The sequence below is a fragment of the Equus quagga genome, chromosome 8 (genome assembly GCF_021613505.1).
Source record: "Equus quagga isolate Etosha38 chromosome 8, UCLA_HA_Equagga_1.0, whole genome shotgun sequence".
NCBI lineage: Eukaryota > Metazoa > Chordata > Mammalia > Perissodactyla > Equidae > Equus > Equus quagga.
In genome coordinates this window covers 81,622,160-81,641,122 of record NC_060274.1, presented here as the reverse complement: position 1 = coordinate 81,641,122, position 18,963 = coordinate 81,622,160, and the positions used below count along the sequence as shown (strand labels likewise).

Sequence of the window (18,963 nt, the reverse complement as noted above, 5' to 3'; positions counted from 1 at the left end):
GATGCTTTTTCAGATAATAGACACTAGGTGGCGCCGCTCTGCTAGTTTTCTTCATGTCTGCTTTTAATTTCTTATTTTTTTATTCCTTTGTTAATAGGTTAGCTTTAGTCATGTAAAAAAAGCACTTTTATTTTTCTATCCTTTTCTTAATATGTCCAAATCTGTCATTATGCCTTTATAGAAGTATGTTAAAACAAGTAGAGCTAGTTATTATTCATCTTAATATATTTTCCTTGCAGTATATAGAGTAATTAGTTATATTTTGCTTTTGAAGCAATTTTATGGGCATTTTGGTATGAGTCCAGATTGAGTTTTCCTTTTTGCTATGTCACTGCCTCAGATTCTTTGGAGTTTTGTTGGAGATTTCATTTTAATTTGATTTTTAAAAAGACATAATTTTGAATCGTATCAGAGCTACGAAAGTGTAATGTAACTCAAACACTGAAAAGAAAAATAGGTACCAACAGAACTGAAAATGGATTCTCCTATTTGGGTTTGTGTAGAGGAATTCTCCAGCCTTATGTCGTTAATTAGTTGTGTGCCTGAGTTACACTCGTCTTTGGAGTTCAGATTCCTAATGATAAAAATAAGGAAAATTCTTTAAAACGTCCCCAAAGATCTCTTTCATTTGAACAGCTATGATCTTATGAGTATACAGACATAGCTGTGCCTCCACCTGACCCAAACACAATTCTCTCTCTTTTTTATTTTTTAGTGAGGAAGATTGGCCCTTAGCTAACATCTGTTGCCAATCTTCGTCTTGCTTGAGGAATACTGTCACTGAGCTAATGTCTGTGCCCATCTTCCTCTGTTTTTATATGGGATGCTGCCACAGCGTGGCTTGACAATCAGTGCTAGGTCTGCACCCAGGATCCGAACCTGTGAACCCCAGGCTGCTGAAGCCAAGCCCGCAAAATTAACCACTCTGCCAATGGGCCAGCCCCCCAAACACAATTCTTGAACATATATGCATAAACTACAACTTTAAAAAAAATTGGGTAATTCTCAATGGCACGACATACACAGTTATGAGCCCCAGCTAGCCTTTCAATCCATGTTAGTCCACTGGAGTTCCTGTGAGACTGAAGCCTGAACAGGGGGGAATAAGCTGACTGCTCTGGCAGAACCACACCCGTGGACAGAACTTACTCAGCATGCTGGATCTGCCTCTCAAGAGACTGAATCTAACTCTGGCTCCATCCCTTCCTGGCTGAGAGATGCTAATCCAGTAATGAGTCAGTAGGCATTGAGCTCAGTGCTAGACCAGGATGGATACATGGAAAAGCAGAAGGCCAGGCACTGGGCAGCTCACAGTCGACGAGGGACCCAAGTTGTCTGTTATATAATAATATATATTATTATATATAATAATAATACATATAATACTGGGAATAAGTGCTAAATGAGATCAGACCTGCGCTCTTGGCCTAAACTCTGCCCAAACTTTTGCCCATAGATGTCATCCTCAGAAGTGGCATTCAGTCACCACTGGGACCGGCTGGGTGTAGGGAGCTCATTGAAGTTGGGGTAGGGAAGAGGTGGGGAGGTTGAGGGAGAGGTACTAATGAACTTGCTTAACATCCTCTGCTAACTGGTACAAATGTTAGACATCATGATCAAACGACTTATATTTTCCATGAAACAAAAGAAAGTGGCACAGACGAAAATATATTAGCTTCCCCCAGACCTTCGCCAGCCTGGAAGCTAGCGATATCTGGACGTCCGCATGGTAGTGGGTGGAAATGAATAAAAATCCTTACCACACCATCTTTGAAGATGTCCACCGGAGTTGGTAAAATCTCCAGCATGAGCTCATCAAACTAAACAGTGCATATGGAACCCCTTCAAATGCCAATGGTGGCAATATGGGGCTCTTTTCTCAGCCCCTGTAAATGTAAACAGTTGTGCATCTTTATGCATGCTGTGCCAACTGCTCACCAAGGCAGAGTGGCTAAACGACTTGCTGAAAGCCGTGAAACATATTAATGTTACAAAAAATAGTGTGAACTTGGCGTCATTTTGTACGTTATGTCATACAGGCTTTGGCGTACAGTGTGTAACACATTTTCTCACTAGCGCATGGCTACTTAATGGAGGAAAGGGCTGAACTTAGCAGAGTAGAGTAGGCATGGGCCTCTCTGGGCCTTACTGCACTTCTGAGTGATGGGCCTCACGAGGTGGCAAGTTCTCCTGGGGCAGGGCTGTGGGGGGAGCTGTGGGGAAGCAGGAAATTGGAAGTGAGTGAGATAGCATTTGAGTTTGGAAGCTGAGGCCGTGAAACAAGGAAAGGGAGAGAGATGAAGCAGTAGCCACTCAGGGGCAGAAGTTGATGAGCCAAACCTTTGTAAATTCAGGAATGACTCATTTAGGTCCAAGATGGCGGCAACAGCAGCAGTCAACAAAGGTGTGGGGCTTCTAGGCATGAGCTGGCCTCCCTTCTTCCAGATCTGTCTTAAAGCAGGGATTGCCAAAAGGTGTTCCTCAGCACACCAACACTCAGTGTTGTTAATGGATGGAGAGAACAAAGGTTTCTGCAGCAAATTAGTTTGAAAAATGCTGGATTAAGCAAAATCAACCAAATTTCTTTCCCGCCTGGAAGGCTTTAATGTGCTACCATATAATATAACTCCTTAAAAGGAGGATTTATCCTGTAGAGTTTCCCAAACTTTTTGAGTTCAGAATCTTTTTTTTAAATCATAGACTGTCTCAAAACAAATGTTCTGAAAAACGCCTCTTAGAAAACAATATGCTAATACATCCTAATTTATTTCAGATTAAATTCTACTTTAGGAATTTTCAGTGTGAAATTTTCAAGAGAAAAGAATTAACAAAAAAGTGAAAGATTCCTTGAACCAACTTTTGCTTGGTGACACACAAGCAAAACCAGAGGGTTCTTTTGAGTCATTTATTTGAATCATTTGTGTGTGTAGACACACTCTTAAAAGGAAAAGTGGCCCCATTTTTAGATTATTTTCCTCTTGCTCAGCTACACGAAATCAGCCATGCACCCCACAACCGGGCCTCGCCTAGACAGTGCCACCGCCTCGGGACCTGGGTGTCCTGGTGGCTCTCAATCTAAGCAGGTTGTCTGCTATGAGAATAAGAAGAATAAATACAGTTTCCGATTTCCAAGTCAAAGACAGTGCGAATTGATATTACACAGTAAAATGCAATGAGATTAAATCAATAACATCTGCAATAAGGCATAATGAAGGCAAAATTATATCTCTGGCTTCCTGAACAGCTGTGAATCTATTTTTAATGATCCTCATTTTTGGCAGTCAGCTAACAACTTCTAAAACGTCCTAGAAATTGGATTGTTAAGCAGATGAGCACGGCAGTGGCCCGGAATGTCATTAATTTCAGCTGCCTTATCCATCTGCAGGGGCGAGACGGAGGCATCACGAACTCACACCCCCCCCACACTCCACTCACCCCACTGAGCACCCCTCTCACCAGGCCTGAGGTGGCCCTGGCAAATGCTGGAGACAGCAAGGCAGGAGAGCTGGGGGGAGAGGGGCTCTCAGGAGGGTGGAGGATCATGGGCTGCTGAATTATGGAGAGAGAGGAAAAGTCCTCGCTTTTGTAATGCCAACTGCAGCACCTAATTGGCTTTCTTGTCTATATCGCGCTATTGAAACCTCATCTCCACCGCAGAGAACAAGACATTCTGACGATCCCGTTTACCAGTGGGGCCCTACGGTTCCACAAGATTTCTGTACCCAGGACTTGGTCAAGGTCACGCCACCAGCAAATGCAGGAGGCAGGACTCGACCCAGGTCTTGTCATTCTAAAGCCAGAGCTATTTCCATGGCCCAGCAGGTCCTCTGCCTGTTTGAATAGCAGCCGTGGGAAAGGCATCGTGAAAAATTTGATACCCAGGAAATGTGAACATTTAGGATTATCCAGGTTTTTCTTAGCTGCCTGGTACCTTTGCGTTTTGCTGCAGCTTTTACTAAAAGCCGTGTCTTGGAAACAGGCAGTTGATCCTTTTGTCTGATCGCTTTGAGTTCGCTTCGTTTCCCTGGGCTGGTAGGAGCGGGGAGTGGTGGCTGGCACCCCATGCTTTGACCACCACTGTGCTTCCTGCACCTCACGGGCAGATTCTCAGACTCCCAAATAATGCTTACTGGGTAGGAGGCTCAGGAGGCCCCAGACTAGACGGCATTCTAGAAGATTGCAGCTGAAGGTAGAAATTCACCGTTCGGATTCCCTCATTGCCTGGGTGAGAGCTGAGGAGAAGAATGGTGTCCTTATTCTCTGCCCAGCCCTGGGGAGGCTGCGACACTGAGAGAGAAGGCACTCCTGCAGATGTAGCTGCAGCTAAGAGAAGCTGGTAGCTTATGGGGCTGACCCCCCGTCTGGCTCACTCTCAGAAGAGGGGCTGAGCCTCTGCTGCCTGGAACATCTGACAGTCAGGAAGGTTATGCTGCAGGGTAGGGGGTTGTGCTGGGGCGTGTTTTTGGACTGGAGAGAAGAGTCTGGTTCTGGGACGGTCATCTACAACAAAGGGTCCTGAGTCGTTGAGTAGAAAAGGTATCAATGGATACCTCTGCTAGGCAGGGGGCTGATCTCTATGAAGTGAGGCAGCGCCTTCCAATGGCTGCCCTGATGGGCGGGAAGGCTGTGAAGAGAGGTGGACACAGAGCAGAGGGAAGGGGGGCTTGTGGTAAAGAAACAACAGCATAAAATGCTAATGATTAAAACATTAGAAGTTAAACCATTTCTGACATGCTAGAAAACGATAGTTTGCACTGAAGACGGTGGGGAAACAGAAGGGATTCATGTTCACGTGAAGGTGGACAAATGATGCTGGGAAAGAGAAGGCGGGGAGGTCCAGGGAAAAATGGAAGAGCTGGCACTCCTAGGCCGATGGGGTTGAGAGGGGCAAACCCCAGGGGCCAGGAGGCAGTGCACTGAACGAGAGGACACAGGGGCTCTCTGGTGCCAGGACTGGCTGGACATGCAGGAGAACGGTGTACCTCCCAACGCACAGGAGACAGGCTCCTCTTCCCCCAACAGCCCCTCCCACTAGTCCCTCCACGTAGGTTAATGGACAGTGTGGACCTTTTGTTGTGGTTTATGAGAAACTCTTAAACAGGAGCATCTGACTTGCTTGCTTACAAATACACGTTGACCTTAAAGCCTTAGCTGGGGGGACACAGCTTTCCCTGCACCATGAGCCAGTTGTCAGGGATGCAGACCTCACTCCTTCACTGTTCATTGACAAGGTTTTAATGCAAGCTTGGCAAGTAGGTTTCCTCTTATGTGTTGACTTCAATCTTGTGGCTCACCGTGTTTGGAAGGATTGTGAGGCTAGATCCATGTTCACGGGAAAGACTGTTGCATCCAGTTAGTGAGGTCTGCCCTGGATGAGAGAGCGAGGGGGAAGTTCAGCTCCCCTGCGTCTCCACTGGCCTACTGCATCCAGTGAGGTGTGTGCACCCTAAGTGGAGCTAGCGAAGTGTCAAAGATTAAAGGAACCTCGGACTTACAAGTGAGGGAGATGAAATGGACGGAGGAGAGCTTCCTGCCAATCTGAAAACACATGGCCACTCACAGCTTTGGAAGCATCAAGAGTCAAATTCAGTGCCAGTAAGGCTATGGGAGGAATGCGGGCTCTGAAGAATGGTTAAGGAGAAGCCAGAAGACCAAACTAAGTCCTCCAGTTAGCCTGATTAAAGTTAAGTCTCAGGGAATTGGGATGACTTCCCACCAGATATGAGCTGGCCAAATGCTCTTGTCCTTCCGGTCTTGCAGTGAAGGGAAAGCAATTCCAAAGGTAGAAGGAAAATGGAGATATTTATGTACACACCTAGACACAAACACACATACACACATGATATATATACATACAGATCACATATATCACATTTGAGTATATACACTTCACATTTGCATCATCTGTATTGTATATGGAGGAGAACAACTTAGAGAATGAAGCGCCAGAAGCCATATTCCCACCCTGGTCTTGGTTAGGTAGTTCTCTTCACTAAGCAATTAAAGACAAATGACGAAAGGCAGAGGACCAACACCCAAGATTAGAGGGCAGCCACCTGTTGGTCAGATAGCTAAGAACTGACTGCATGGTCTAAGCTGTGACACCCTGGCACCTCGGAGTGAAAGCCACAGAGTGGAGGAAGCAATTTGCGTCATGGCTCTGAGCAGATCCAACCCTGGATGTGGGTGGTACCTGGAAGCTTCACCATGAGTTTTAATTAGTTCTGTGAGGACCTGCAGGGCTTAAGAAAATTAAAATGCAGGGCTTAACAGTATTTTTAAGAAAGAAGATATCTCGTTTCTGAGGTAATTCTACATGTTAACATCTTTCTCCAAATGATAGCATCTTAAACTGCACTTCACTGGTGGCATATTGCGATGCTAATAAACAATGGGATTTGTTTTTAAAAGGAAAAGGCACGCTGAATGTCTGCATTGGGTAATTTACCTTATGTGTTAACATCACACCTTTGGAGTAGAATTTACTCACCAGGCCTGAATTGCTGCACCAAGGTGGCCACAAACGGCATTAAGTGATGGGCTGCAGATCTAGGAAGAAGCCCTCAGCGCTTAGGGCTGAGAGGTAATGGGTCAGGTGGTCACACTCCTTCCATTCCGAGCTCAGGAGCAAACGTCCATGATCACACTAATCTATCGCAGAAGTCACTGACACCCCAGCAGGAAACACCTCAGAATTGTTCTCAGACAGCAACTAGCATTCCCTACACTGTAGTTGACGGGAACACAATGAAACCTATTTGCATTTAGGGGCCTTATCTGCCTACTAAATCGGGCAGTTCATTGTGCGCTCTTCAGAGAATGACAAGAAGTCTACTTAGACGCTACTTCTGCTGTTCACTAGCTGTTAAGATTGGAAGCCATCCTCCCTAAGTAATTAAATGATAATGGCTTATTAAACATTTCGAATCTTCTGCACTTTTTCCTGGATGCCCTCCAAAGTGATGCAAGGCGGGAATTCTTAACTTGGGGTCTACGAACACCCAAGTGGCCCATGCACAGAACTGGAGAGTCTATCATCTTCGATATGACAAAAAATTATATTTCTGTTTTCACTACCTTCTAACTGAAATTTAGCATTTCCTTCAATTATGAATGTCAGCGACAAACCAGTATTAGTATCCACGATTTTTGTCCTTGATAGAAATCATGGACTCATATCACATTACAGTTGTTGCAGACACCTAGTAAAATCATATGTGCTCATCACAACTTTGAAATTACAGTGCTTCTCTGCTAGTTCTTGTTATTTAATGTGCTGTTATAGAAGCACATGTATGACTACAAATTTGGTTTTTAAAGAATATGTTGATAACTGCATTTTAATATAATCGGTTTTCTCTGTCATTCCACGTATGTTATTTTGAACATTAAAAACATGATTCTGAGAAGAAGATCTCTGACTAGAAAGGGCATTTCCTTCAGATGAAGGGGCCGAACAACTTTGTCAAGTTTCCTCGCCTCCTTTTTGCTTATTACCATTTTTTTCATTTTAAAAAATTGAGATAAAATTTATTGTATTAAAGTGTACAATTCAGCGGATTGTAGCATATTAACAGGGTTGTGCAACCATCATCACTATCTAATTCCAGAACATTTTCATCACCCCAAAAAGAAACCCCATACTTGTTAGTAGTCACTGCCACCCTCCCTCCCCCAGCTCCTGGCAATCACTGGTCTGCTTTCTGTCTCTATGGATTTGCCTATTCTGGACATTTCTTATAAATGGAGCCATAAAATATGTGGCCTTTTGTGTCTGGCTTCTTTCACTTAGCATGTTTTCAAGGTTCACCCACCTTATGGCATGTACCAGTCCTTCCTTCCTCTTTCTGTTGAATAATATTCCATTGTGTGGATGTCCCACATATTGTTTATCCATTTGGCCGAGTCCTTTTTCAGTCTTTGATTCTATGCTTTCAAAATGAAGAGATAATGGCAGATGGTGGCTAAGGATTCTTCCAGCTTTCAAGCCCTGTTTTTGTGCCTTTTTTCAGTGGCTGCTGTGCGGCTTTGTATAAAGCTCTGCTTAGACTCACTTCCAGGTCTGTTGTCCTCAGATTTGGCCAAACTCCCGAGAACACATTTTTCAATTCTATCTGTTTATATCTACCAAAAAAATTTTTTTGTAATTTATCTGGAGATCTTACCTAATTTAAGCCTTGTGGGTAGAGGATAGAAAACGGAACACTACTCTCTCTTCTCCAGTTATATTTACAACAGTACAGCAGCCAACCAGACTATAATGGACCGGGCCCATGCATAGGGGACTGAAGTTTCTGAAGTGCAATCAACAGAAAACACCTCTTTAAAAATCCCTGGCATTTTGTATTCTCTAGGGAACAATTCAACGTCTTAGTCCAAGCTTCTCACTCTGCCACTCTTAATGCTTAATTCTGAAAAAAATTTTTCACCTGTCACTTTAAAATTTCAGCAGATCACAAGAGCTTATTTCCACAAGCCCATAAAGGATTGGAAAGATAAAGGAGGAAAGGGCTCATGGAGATAAGGGGCTAGCAATAAATCCTCAAATTGTGGCAGTGTAGAGTACTGTGGACAGAGTTCATTTGAGGATCTGAGACTTCCTTAACTCATTGACTTTCAGTCTTGTCTTTATTAGATTATAAAATAGCACGTACTAACTACAGTCAGAAATAGCACAGAGGTTCCTTATGCAGCACAACAAATACATATTTAATGTGAGAAAAGAAATAGTAAATGACATATTATATTATTCAATTTAATGCTATCTCCCATCCCTCAGATGCATAAATAAAAAAGGAATCACCTCATTTTACCCCTCACCTTTCCAGACCTCAGCTCAGCCCCATTTTGCTTTCGGCCTGTTCCTTTGTTACATAACCACCCTCTCAATGTGTTCTTTCATTTCCTTCCAAACGCTTTCCATCACGGCAGCCGGGCCGTGGTGTCTGAGCCTCATTACACCTACTGGTGTGTGGTGCCGAAGCATTTACTGTTCTCAGCCCTGCACATTCTTTGCTTGCAAATGCTTTGGATTCTTTTCCTTGGGAGATAAACCAAGAAATCTGCAAATTCATACCTAATCTGTTGTAGCCTTGTCATTCAGGTCAATCCCCTCCAAACAAAATCCTTTTGGTGAGAGGAAGACAATACCCCCGTTTCATAAATAATTTTTTCCACCAACCTTAATCTGCTGTCTATGAATATTAATGAGTCTCATCGATTCACGTCTCCACTTTATGTCCAATATTAGACACCTTCCCAGAAAGCTAGCTGTCAAGGTTGCAAGGAACCTATTTCACTTTCACATTAAATTAGCGAAATAAAAAAGAGTGACTTCTTTGGCTTGTAGATTTCAAAAGATAGCCTTTTTGCCCTACCCTGATTTCTTCTGCATTGTCCCCAAATTACAGGTCAAGCCTTGCAGGAAGGAGAGAGAGGTCACCTCTTTTTTGTCTGTTCCAGGCAAGGGTTGACTGGTAATTAGTGACCTGATTCACAAAAATTTTGAGAGAGCCATTAAATGTGTTTCTTTTACAAATCGCGATTCCTTTGCTTGCTTTTTTGGGGTGCCCTCCTTCTTAGGTCTAGATCTGAATTCCTATGAGACTCTGCTTCCTTCGGCTCTTCTTGCTTTAAAGTTTTCTCCATACAGACCACAGATGAGATGGGATTGGTTCCAGGGCTGCCACTGGCCTATAAGAAAGCTCTGGGAAAATGAGGAGAGCGCTTTTCTGACAGACTCATTAGGAAGCAGCATCCCCTCCAATGGACACGTTAGAGAAAGGAGCCCCTCTGGGTGAGCACACCTATGTCTGGGAAGGGGAGAGCCGCCTGTATTTCGGCACCCACTCCCTCCCACAGGGCACATTGTTTAGTTTCTGTACTAAATCTTTCACATCTCCCTTTGCTGGTTTCCTGGACCCAAAGGGCTTTGCAGACACCCGAGATTCACCTTGTATGCCTAGATCCTTCTCAACTGCAATTCACTTTTTCTTTCTTTCCTCTCTTTCCCAGCATTAATGTTAAAAACCTTGTTCATCTGCTAGGTTTTACTGAAGCACCCTCAATTCCTCTTTCCATCTTTGAACAATTTGAATAGGAATTCAAATGACATCCTTGGGGTTTTTTTGTTTATTGGGTTGGTTGACTTTCTAATATATGATTTCACATGTTCAAAGACTTCTTTGCCGACAGCATTATTTGTTGCTTAAATGACAAACATCTGGCCAGCTGCCAGAGGAGGCTGTGTTATCTGAGGGAGCCCAGGAAGGCTGTTCTAATTCTAAATATACCTCTCCTTGCTTGCAACTCATGCCTGAAATTCCACCTGAAAGCCATATTCTTTTGGATTAAGTAAATGCAGCCCTGTTGCAATGTAATACATTTGGAAAGAGCTAAAAACTGTATCAGTCATTGACACTTTAGCAATAATTAGTTTATCACATCCTATTCCAGGGGCAGCTATGTGAGAGAAGAAAGATGGTTTTGGGTATGTGATGTACTAACTCCCCTGTGGGCAGTCTGGTTAGGATGGTAAAATACACTTTGGGTACATTGATCCTTTTGAGGGATCCTGCAGAGAACAAGGGACATGGAAGGCATATGTCTCTTTGCTGTGTTTTTGTCTAGAGTAATCCCAGGGTAGCACTAAAAGATCTAACTTGGTATCAAATGTTCAACAGTATCGGTGTTTCCTAATGTGACTAAGGGTAGGATTCTTTTGTTAACATGTTGGAGCAGCTGAGAATTCCCCTTCCTGTCTTGGGCCTAGGCCAAGCACTCCTTGTTTTAACCTGTCCGGTATAGAGACTGAACTTCTTTGAAGGCTGAGGGTTGGTGATGTTAGCAGGGCAGGACACACACATCCAAAGAATTCATGACTCCAAGGAATTCATTTCTCACTTGCACATGGCTATCTGGAAAGATCTAAGGGAGACAGATCACACGTGGAAAGAATGTTGGAGAAATTAGGGTCTTTAAGGATCACCATGAGTCCAGTCCTGGGCCTCTCAGAGTGGGCTATACACATCTGAGAGCATACAGCACACACACAAGTTACGTACAAATTAAACATGGTACCTCTTCCTGGGGTGTCAATTTTTCTAGATAATAACAAATTTAAAATGTTAGTTTTAAATCAGAACAAGCACGACTGTATTATGGAAGGGACTACAGCAGCCACAGGAACTTTAACCAGCACTAGGGAGAGTGAATGCGCGATCACGGAAAACACAGCTTCGAGCTGAGAGATCATCTAGGCCTGTATGTGCAGAATGGACTGTGCATCGGAATCACCTGCGGAACCTCGGACAGAACTCCAAAGCAACACTGACGCCAGGCCCTTTCCCAAACGATTCCAGTACACTGACGTGTCTCCAAAGTTCCACAGGTGATTCGAAGTGCAGCCACGGTTGAGAACCACCAAATTCAAACCCAGCTGAGGCTCAGAGGGGTGAAGTGACTGACCCAAGATCACACAGCTAATTTATACTGGGCGTTTTTGCCATTGTTCTATCTGTAATATGCTTGTCAACAGGATTGGCTTGATAATTTGTGGGGCCTAGTGCAAAATGGGAATGCAGAGCCCTTGTGACAAATGATTCAGAATTTTGAGATGGCGACAGCAGAGCATTAAAGCAAGCACAGAGCCCTTCTAGGTGCTGGGCTAAGGGTGCACACCCATGAGGTGGGCCCTGCCCCTCACAAAGCCTGAAGGCGGGATTCAGCGCTGCAGCTGCCTTGAGAGCAGTGGCTGGAGCAGGTCTCCAGGACAGGGAGCAAGCAGGCTTCCTCCACATTTCCTAGTTTGCGGGGCCAGTTAACACACACGCGTGCACACACTCACACACACACACACACACACTCCTGCCTGGATGGAGAGTTCGGGGACACTGTCTGGCAGGACTGTATAGCAGAGATGAAATGAGACTTTTCTACTGTGCACGTGCGTCGGCTTCTTTACCTAAGTTGAGAATGAAGCTGTCGCCTTTTGACTGTAACCTCCGTTGGATGGATTTAAAATTGTAGTTTACACTTTCTCCCCAAACCACAACTCCCCTCCCCATCCCTACACAATTCCTCGCACTTGTGAATCTTCACCCGGAACTGTAGACTCATTACTGAAAAGCACTGTCTCCTGTTTTGACCACAACAGAATTAGGTCCCGCTCTGAAACAAGCAAACATGTCTGCTGTGTTGGGGTGGGGGGTGAGAACGAGGGGCCGCACACACACACATGCACACACGCACCCCCAATATCGGAGCAGGGAAACCTGGTAGGGCTTCTCAGGATTCCAGGACCTGGGGGTACCCCTCACACTTAGGGGCGTCCTCTCCTGGGGAGGGAGGACGCGCACTCTGTGCCGGGATAGAGACCTCTGTGAGGAGCAGGAGCAGATGCCCCTGGGGGACAAGCAGGGAGGAGAGGACGCTGCGATCTGCCAGAGGGGCAGGGAACACATTCCTTCTCTTGAGATTCAGCAGCCGGGCAAGGTACCTACCGAGGGCTAATGAACCAGGAAAGGATGGGGGACATCAGGGAATTCAGTCAGTGAATGAAGTTCTCATTACCACGCCATTGGAATTAATACGCAAGCTCACCTCTCCCAGGGCTTCTTTTTGGCACTGGGTGCTATGAAATATTTGGGACCAAAGATGGAACAAAGCCCCACAGGGAAGAAGGTGATTCACGTTTCTTGGAATTTGTGTCCAACCTGGTAGACACAGCAGACAGAAGCCAGAGCCTGCAGGACTGCAGACGCTTTCTTGAAACTCTGGAAGTCAAGGGCAGTCTACTCAGATGGGTCTGGGGAGAGACCCAGTGCGGCCCGTTCTATGAGGACCACTGCTTACCTCGTCAGCCTGCCTGATGCCAGACCCCTGTCTGTAGCTGTTTCCCCCAGGTCCATCCCTTAACGATGTCTGCAGACAGTCTTTCAACCCAGAGCTTTATAAAAATGACAAAGGATTCACTGAGTCTTAGAAAAGCCATATGACGGAATACACTATAAACACTTTGCTGAACATCTATCTGTGGCCACGCACACGTCTGCGTGGTGATTACATGAAAGAGCCACGCCTCCTGCAGCGGGGTTCTTGTTGCAGTGGTCGGGACGGACTCTCAGGTCAGGTAAACGTGAGTTCGGCTCCCACTTCTGTGTAATCAGAGACCAAGGACTGAGCCTCTCTTGGCTTATTTTCTCCAACTGAAAAGAAGTCGTGTTGAATACCTGTTTCCTAAACTTGTCTTGAGGATTAAATGAGATGGTATGGATAAAAGGTCTCAGCATAGAACATAGTAGGGATTCAGTCCACATACATGCATAGTAGGGATTCAGCATACCTACATACATACATAGTAGAGATTCACTCCACAAACATACATAGTAGGGATTCAGCATACATACATACATAGTAGGGATTCAGTCCACATACATGCATAGCAGGGACTCAGTATACATACATACATACACAATGGGGATTCAGTCCACATACATGCATAGTAGGGATTCAGTGTGCATACATACATAACATGTAGTACGCACATAGCAGGGATTCAGTAATAATTATTATTAGCCATCCATCCTTTCCTTCCCTCTGCCCTCACTCTGGGGATTAACGAAAACCCTAACCAAGAATGACTTAAACGGGAGACCTTTCTGGCCAGGTTCCGTTCCAGCATTTTAACACTTTCCTGTCCTAATTTTGTGTACTTGCCTGGTCTTCTATGCCCTACAGGCATAGACCTTAGAATTGCGTCTCTCTGAGCTATCTTCTAGCCACCAGAGAGAGGACACACACAGGTCAGAACTTCTCAGGGGGTCCATGCCCTTCAAAAGCACATCTTTGAGCATTCTGTTGCAAAACGAGAAAAGTGAAGACAATGAAGTGAGGTTTTTCTCAACAAGCTTTTAACTGAAAGGACTACCCTCTATGCTGGGATTATGGTTTGCTTATGGTGTTGGGATCAAGATGTGTTTTTCTGGGGTGTGAAACAACAGAGAGAGTAGATGGGAGTAGTTATTTTTTATGCCCTGACTTGGCAAAATAAAAAGTAGGCAAACCCATATTTCCCCCTAATTACCACCCAATTTTTTTAAAGATTTTACTTTTACTGGTTTACAAAACTAAAAAAGCTAGAAACCACTGATATGGACCACCCTGGCTGTTTGGGGAAAGAAAATAACTTCCAGATTAGCAGTTACCTGGAACATTTTCCCCCAGACTGTAGACCCCTGGGCTTTCGCTGCATAAATGATTTCATGTCTCTTACAGATGGCAAATATGGCAAATGAGGGTGAAGGGAGCTTTATGAGAGTTCACAGGTTCCCCAGTAAACCAACCATGTACGAGTAAAGAGGGATGCGAGGTTGGCCGTGCTGCCCTGTTCCCACCAAGGATACAACCCTTCCTTTGTGTAAATGGGTCTGAGAGCATTTGCTGTTGATGCTGATACAGTACTTCCAAAATATTAAGTTAATATTTAAAACTTTTTAAATAAAGTTTCTTCTGTTAGAGCTTCAACTCAACCTGGTTTTGCCTGGATTTGAAAAGACTATGTCTTTTGGTGGGCATCCAATATTGTAAAAGTACTCCTTTCATTATTATTACCAATAGGTCCCCATCGTCACTAGCCATGAGGTCACATTTCCAAGAATACATCCCGAATCGTGTGATGTTTTGCCCTTTTCTCTTGTGTGGCCAATGCCACCTCAGCAAGAGTTTCTAGAATTCTTCCGAGAAGGGCTTATATGGTTCTCCAAAGCTTTCGTGGGGGTTACCCGATGCTGCAGCCAGCCTTTGGGCTGCAGACTGCTGGCCTTGTCACCATCTCATGGCCCCAGGTCATCCCACTGTTCCAGGCCTTTCCTGCCGGCCTTGGTCTCCCTCAACCTCTCGTCCCCGACCAGGCCTTTGAGGTTAATTTCTGCAGCCCGCTCCTGGAATGACAACTTGTTCAAGTCCTTGCCCTCCTTCAAAGTTCAGTTCTAATCGCATTTCCTCCAGGAATTCTAAGATCCCTAGTGGATAAATGGCCTCTTCTCTACTCCTGTTGTGCTTTGTACCCTAACTTTCCAAGGCATATGTGATGAATGCTGAAATAGCTATTTATATGTCTATCTTCCTACCACTTCCAGCCACCATGTGAGCTCCGGGATGCAATGACTAGATCATATTCATTTTTTTTTTAAACTCACCAAAGCACTGGCACAATATATTAAACATAGGAAGTCTTGTAAGTACTGAATAAAACAGATTGCCTTAAATTCTCACTAAGGTGTGAAGGACTGATTGTCATACCTCTCCAGAATGTATAAGAAAAACCTTTATTCCCCCAAGAGGAATTTTTATTCTAACGGGTCTATGGAAGGAAAAGACAATTCTTGAACCTTCTAGGAAATCATACAGGATGGGTAGCTTGAACAACACTCAAGTAAGTAAAGTGCCAAAGAAGCATACGGATTTGACAAGGATCTCTGCCGTGGCCCCCGCCGATCACTCTGAACAACACAGCAGATTTTGCACAAGATTAGCCTCATTTAACCAGTCATCATTTCCTCTTAAAAGAAAAATAAGAAGAAGAGTTAAGGGCAAGTAGAAAAAAATGCCTTTGAATTAAAATCTTGGCTTTTCTTTGAACATCCAGATGATTAAATGAGATCCAGACGAAAGCAGGCAATTTCCAAAAAATAAAACCCAGCCGAGGGTATCTGCGTTCCCTCATGTTTCTACTGGTAACCCTGTGGTAAAGTAAAGTAATGATTGATTCCGAGAGAATTATGGCTATTATAAACTGTAATCAGTGGTGGATGAGAATAATTACGCAGGGAAAGGGGGAAAAGCTGAAACATGGCTGGGCAGTGTTCTGATGGATGGGGAAGTCATTTCCTGGCCGTTAATGACTGATTTTTCAACAGTCAGCACACAAGCTTTAATCCCAGAGGGGAGAAGGAGAAAGAAATGGCTGCATTATTAAGGATGCTACTGACTTAACCTTACCAATGTTAATCTGAATGAAGCTGGGGCCTGTCCCCCTGTCTGTCCTTGCTTTTGTTCCTGCCGTTGCACACAAACCCTTCGGGGGTGAGGTTAGGGCTGGCCTTTACCTGAGAGACACCAGAAAGAATACTGGTGGTAGGGAACTCCCCTATATCATGGTGGTGGCATATAGCATCAGGATGTCACAGCATTGTAGACTCCTGGAACTGGAAGGGCCACAGAAATCACCTAAGCCGATCTGCTCCTTTTATAGATGAGCCCAGAGCAGTCAGGTGACTTGTCTAAGTCACACGGCTGGTGGGCTTTAGGCTTAAGGGGAAATTGTCTGCATAGGACCAGAAGGGCGACTGGCCTTGTCAAAGAGGCATGATGGGCTCTCCGAGGGAGAGACCTCTGCTAAACCCCTTTCAAAATTGGCATCAGCTTAGTCTCTTGCCCTCTGAGACGGGCTTTGCAGTTCAATATTCTGCCTACACAAATTGTTACTGGGTGAGGTTACAAGAGGGGGCCTGGGCTTGTGGAACGATCTGTTGTGGTTTACAGACCTGCAGTGGGTCCTCTAACCTGTGCCGTGGACAGAGAGAGAGAGAAGGAGAGAGGACCCAATTTATCTTATCATTTGCAGCCATAAAACAGGATAACTGATGGAAATAGATTAAAAGTCATAAAACTGTGTAAAGCAGGACAGCCAAGCGTCAGCTGGTGACTGACACCCCCCTTCAGAGCCTGTGACTTTGAACAGCCTTGTGAACACTTTTGTGAAGTCCTGAGTTTCTCTCCCTCTCTCTCTCTGTCTCTCTCTGTCTCTCTCTCCTACCTCCAGGGCAGAGCCACCAGAGGCTGGGAGATGTGTAATGGTGTCGGGCGGTGTGACAAATTCCAGCAAGCTTCCCTCCTCCCCCACTTAAGGACAAAGCCCATCAGAAGAAAAAGAAGGATCATCTTCTAAGAAAAGGCGACTGCCTCTGAGGCTAAATTATGTCAAGATATAAGATCAGGAATGTCCAGATGCTGTTCATCCCATCTTAATTTAATTTGGACTTCTTTGGGGGAAAACATACCTCAGTTCCAGGAAAAGTTGTTTTGACTTTGAGGCTGCTTGGCCTCTGTTTTATGAAAACAAACATTTTAATCAAGATGCCATCATTCCTGGATTTTCACTGTGAAGGTATTTTCTGGAGCAAACCCTTGAGCCAATGTATGCCATTGATAATATTCTATTCAGCAACTTTGAATAGAATGTTTCTACTTATCATTGTTAAATAGAAAAACCATTTGTCTTTTCTCTGTTCCCACTTTTAGTTTCTTGAACTTCTTTCCAATAGGACCAGTTCCTTTTCAGGTACATTTTAAGTGATGCTTTGAGAAAGTATTTGTCCATCTGGTGTTCCTTTCCCCTTCTTCAGGTAAACACACCTTACTTTTCCTTTAGGTAACCATGCTTCCCCCATTCCACGGGACCCTGATACATCTGCAAAGCCCAGAGCGGCATCTGCCCCCACAGCACCCCACCAGCTTTCCACATGACCCCAAATACAGAAGGGGCCATGAGACCCTGGGGGGCTAGTCCAAGTTGTCTATTTCCAAGCCAGGGTGATTGGCTTTGAAACAGCCACGACTTACGTGTGTATGTGTATTATCTTTCTTGAGATTTGCCATATGGATGCTGAGAGAGAGTATGTGCACCTCATCAGTTTGGAACAGTAGCTGTGCGGATATGGTATTTTAGCGGCCTGCACCATCTTTCCAGCTGTAGATAAGGAGCCAGAGAGAGAGAGAGAGAGAGAAATTGACTTATGTCATCCAAGCCCCTGGATCCAGCAAAGCCTGACTTTTAAACCCTACAGCCCTGGACTCCCCAGTTCTGGGACCAATGGACTCCCTCTTTAGCTGTAAACTCAATGGACTAGGGAGACCACCTCTTACCACCCAGAGTCCTGACACAGACTAAGCCTTTTCATAGGGCTTGCTCTGATTTAAATTTTGGCCAGAGAGTCTAGTATTTTTGAAATTGAAATATTCATAATGAATTTTTGTGCTAGTAACAAAGGGTTATAGTACTTTATATAGCAGAAAGTAATATATCTTTTGACTATAACTTGGATTTCCAAGTCCATTATGCATCTAGTGCAACCAAACTTTGAATCATGTTCTGAATGAATGAAAGAATGAATGACTGATTGAACAGACAGAGGGACTAAAAGTCTTCCAGATATCACCCTGTGCCAACTGGAAGGCTCCACTCTGCCAATGAGTTGTTGGAGTGAACAACTCTTGTTCTTAATCATGCATGCACACATGTACACACGCACCCACCCCCCACCCCCCCCCCCCCCATGTTGCCCTTCAAGGATTAACTAGAGAAAAAGCAAAAGCTCTCCAAAGAAAATATCTGGAAGATTGTTTAACACGTGACTTGAGGAAGAGCGCCATTCCCCACAGGCAGTAGCGAAGGTGGGGTCAGATTTTAAGAACTCCACAGGGATGCAGAAACCCGGAGGGGAAACTCAGATGTCTGGCCCACCATGCCTTTTCCTCACCTTCTGGGGCCCAACCTTCCGTGCCTTTGAGGATTAGGTCATGCCTAACAAAGCCCTCCATTCCTTGCAGGCTCTGCCCTGCTCTCCAGAAAGCACCCCCAGGAGGAGAGCAGGACGTGCAGTGAGGGGCCCGTCCTGAGAACCCTTAGGCGTGGAGGATGAGTGCTGGAGGGTGCAGGCCGGGCATTTCAAGGCTCTTCCCTACAAGAGGAGCCTCAGGGGCCACAGAGCACAACGGCACCTGTTAGAGGGGCACTGGCTGGTGACTGGCAGAGCAGGCGGGAGGGGCAGCCATAGGATTCCATAGCTGGCACTGGCTTGCATGGCCCCAAGAGAAAACAGCCTGGCCCGCCTGGTTCCATCCGTGTGAAGGGCACTTTCTCACTTGGGAGGAGGAAAAAGAGAGAGAAGCTGCCGCTGGGCA

General features: G+C 45.0%; 1 long non-coding RNA gene across 1 annotated transcript in view; it reads left to right on the top strand.

The window, feature by feature from the left end:
* LOC124244166 (uncharacterized) overlaps nucleotides 1-17,172 on the top strand; it is a 58,692-nt gene extending 41,520 nt beyond the window's left edge. Inside the window, exon 5 of the long non-coding RNA XR_006889901.1 lies at nucleotides 16,823-17,172. This is a non-coding gene — a long non-coding RNA (uncharacterized LOC124244166). The remainder of the gene's footprint in view (nucleotides 1-16,822) is intronic.
* The last annotated feature ends 1,791 nt before the right edge of the window (nucleotides 17,173-18,963 follow it).